The sequence below is a fragment of the Coffea arabica genome, chromosome 5e (assembly GCF_036785885.1).
Source record: "Coffea arabica cultivar ET-39 chromosome 5e, Coffea Arabica ET-39 HiFi, whole genome shotgun sequence".
In the NCBI taxonomy this organism is placed as follows: domain Eukaryota; kingdom Viridiplantae; phylum Streptophyta; class Magnoliopsida; order Gentianales; family Rubiaceae; genus Coffea; species Coffea arabica.
The window spans coordinates 1,968,018-1,971,827 of NC_092318.1; the positions used below are offsets into that span (position 1 = coordinate 1,968,018).

General features: G+C 34.4%; 1 long non-coding RNA gene across 2 annotated transcripts; it reads left to right on the forward strand.

The window, feature by feature from the left end:
- Nucleotides 1-1,363: 1,363 nt before the first annotated feature.
- On the forward strand, nt 1,364-3,810 carry LOC113722720 (uncharacterized). Of its 2 annotated transcripts, none has more exons than XR_011814017.1 (2): nt 1,364-1,699; nt 3,151-3,810. It is a non-coding gene; the product is annotated as an uncharacterized lncRNA (long non-coding RNA). The 2 variants fall into 2 exon arrangements; XR_003456802.2 differs by lacking the exon at nt 3,151-3,810 and adding an exon at nt 2,260-2,960.

Below are 3,810 nucleotides of genomic sequence, written 5' to 3' on the forward strand. Positions count from 1 at the left end.
ACACTCCTTAACCGCATAGCCAAAGGCCCAGAACCTAACCAATTATCAAACCAGAAATTAGAGTCCCCAGAGTGGATAATGAAAGTTATATGTTGTTCAGCAATGTCCCGAACATGTAACATCCTACACCACGTATGAGAGGCCCCTTCCGAACGAACAACCATACCTGGGTGCGCATTTGAACAATATTTGGCCATCATAAAATTAGCCCAAAGAGACGCATTTTGTCGAAACCTCCACCATAGCTTAATAGAAAAGGCATTAAAAATATCATCCAGCGATCTAAAACCAAGCCCACCCTCCTCTTTTGGAGCACAAAGATCTTTCCAACGAATCCAATGGTATTTTAAACCACCCTTAAAAAACAAGAAAAAAGATGAAAAGCTACACCAAGTGGTGGTCCCTTATTTGTCTATCTTGAACCCCTCACCGCTTTACGGAGCCACATCAGTTGGCATCTAGTCAAACAGCTTGGATGCGCTGACATCAACCATGACCCAGTCTTATCAGTTGTAAACCTAAATTCACTGCCCTCAGTGAATTTATAAGTCATTAATTATAGATGGTTACAGAATATAAATAATTCAAAGTACAAAGGGGAATTATCCTGTTTTTCATGTTAAAACTGACCCGAAGTGTCTAATCGATAATTGTTTTGCTATTCGAGGAGTTTTACAATAATTGATTCAAACAAAGGATCAATTTTCTAAATTGACCAAACTTCCGAGGAGGTGGATATGAATAATCCTTCCCACAAGTATGTGTATGCATATATATATATATATATATTATGTATAAATACATATATATGTATGAATATATGTATAAATGTATGTATGTATATATATCCCCATTGTTGACTTCGTGATAATAGGCGTGTTTTATTGTACAATTAATTTTACTTGAGGGACAAGTAGGATAAGAAAGTTAAAAGATGATCCAAGTCCTAAGCACTATGACTTCTTCGTATCCCTCCATAATCCAGTTGCTCTGCACCACTAGTATGCTGCTTGACTGGATTTGACATTTATGTAATTATTATCTCTTTTTTTCCCAATAAAGTTTACGTTCTCATAACAATTAATCACATAGGGTGAAAAAAAATAAAAAATCGAACAGTTCGTTGTTACATATCGGAACTCATCTAGAGATCTGTATGCCTTGCAAAAGATGATATGTCTTTTACTTTAAACTTTAGATTTTACTTTTTCGAAGAGTCAAGTTTATTTACTTTAGCCTTTACTTTATGGAAGGGTCAAGAGTCAAGTTTGAAGAGTCATTTGTATTTTCAAATGTCCGAAAGGTCACTTATTACTTGTATAAATAGGTTTGCTCATAAATGAAAAGGATCAGAATTCCATTCCGATCAAAAATCTTTTGTTGTATCTATAGCATGGCTTTCTAAAGTTCCTAGTTCCAATCCTAATCCAACAAGGTAGGCATGGTCCTTGCAACCCAGATGTCCCATTAAAGTCCTTTGAGCATTGTAAGTCCATAAGAGAGATATGGCAGTTAGGCTCGAGAAAGTTTGGGGAATATGTAGGGGAGTTTGGTATCAGAGCCAGACCTTTGTTGTGATTAAGGGAGAAAACATATTTCATCCTTTCAAAAGCCAAAGCAATTTCATGAATATCATCCATGAATACCAAGCCAATATGGAGTGGTTGCACCTATTTGACAACTATGATGCATGGTATAGGTATATTCGCAATAATATTTTTCAAGGTCAACATTATTGTGCTTATGAAGACTGTAATGAAGAAGATTGTTCTATGTTAATAGATATGTACCAGAGTAAGATTGATAGTTTTTTTGAATTTCTACATGCTTGGTCTTATGCTATTGTTAATCGTCAGGTCAAGAGATGACAGTTTGGGATATATTACTCTTTTCTTTATGACCTTTGTTGTGATATGTCTTTGTGAAACAAGAAGATTTGGTGAAGTTACACCACCAAAATAGAAAGAAGTTGGCCAATTTCTAATGGGAATAACACCAAAACCTAGACTTACCTTTGGTGCAACTGGTCCAACATCAAATTTAGGAATCTCACCTGTAATCCTAAGGGTTTCAATTTGATTTTTGATGAAGCGAGTTTCCTTTTCCTAATCTTAATTAACATTTCAAGAAAATGATTCAATTATTCTTTTCTTTAGGAGTGATATAAATCTTAAACAAGCTTTTTTGAGCTCTTTACCCAAACAATTTGCAGAAGGAACTGAATTCTATATACATAATAAGTTTGGTTCTATTTTGCAGATGTCAATTGGACAAATCAAACAAGCTATATTCTTGTCTCTTGATAATCTCTACAACAAGAGAAAGGTTGTTCGAGAATATTTCATAAGGTCATAAAGGTCAATATGAAAATCTTGAAATCTTTGTTCCCATTTTTCAGATGGGATGTCATCAATAATAAAGATTTGAACTCCTTGGGGAAAACCTTGGGGAAAAGACAAAATGTGTTGTACACATTTTGCGAATATAACAGTTTGCGAACATAACTACACCAAATCTCTTTTTGTGGACAATTTTTTGCATAATGCCCAATCTTTCCACTGATGTAACATTTGTCTCCCTTTCTTCCTCGGAACATTTTTTATCTTCGTTTGAAGTATTTCCATCTTTTATGAAACTTTCTTCGGGGAATTCCTTTGGAAAAACTTCTAAACTTCTTAAATGTTCTTCAGGATTTCTTTCTCCTTTTAGGATAGCATGCCTGACATGTCCTTTTTGTGATTAATTCAGGCTTCTTGCATGCTTGATCTAAATAAGCATCTCCTTTCAAAAGATAAGAATGATAATAACAAACCCATTCTCTTAGCATATAAATTGTCAAAATTATGGACATTAAAGGCTTGAAATATAGTACACAGCTCAACCTGTAGATATATTCATTAAATTGATACTTTGTTTGATAACCCACTTTCACAATTAAATTTAATGAATTCAAATCTTAATATGTTCAGACGTATTTAATAACTAAATATTGAACATCTGAATTAATTAAGTAGTATTGAATTTTCTAGGTAAAACTTCCTCCCAAAAATATAAGTTATAAACTATTAACTTATCACTTAATATGATATATATTCAAATATGTCAGATTTAGTACTTAATAATTTAATGAATTCAAATTTCAAATTTCAGTTATGACTTCAGTTTTATCAAACGCACCCTGAGATTCTCGTAAGACCAAGTTGTTCTCAACAGAAGCTAGCTTATGCATATATATATATATATATATATATATCTATATATATATATATATATATCTATACATACATGCAAAAACCCCTCCAACAATTAGATAGCTTCAAGCAACTATACATTATGAATGCCTGAATTCTCAGCTCTCGATCAGCCACAAGTTTGCATTTTGTCCTATCATCACTTTGTCGATCGATACATCGTGAGAATGGCAACATGGACCAGAATGGTTGCTGTGCTGCTCGTTGCATCCTTGCTATGCTCAGCAGTAGTTTGCAATCCTCCTCTAGGCAGGACGATTGATTACGGCGATTTGAGCCCGGACACTATTCCATTCGATCGTTACCACAAGATAAACTGCTGCCTTTGGAGGGGAGGGAGGCCCTGTAAATCCCTCGAACAGAGGTTCCAGTGCAGCTTCACAATAATGCCGCCCGATGTTGCTCGAAGACCAACTTCTTCAATAATAAAGCTGAGGACTCCAAAGATTTACTTACTTGACTAAAAAAGCTTTCCATGTATAAAAGAGATCGTCCCTGTAGTTTCGTTTAAGTATCATACCCTTCGACCGTTTGGTTATAATAAATTAGTATTAAAATA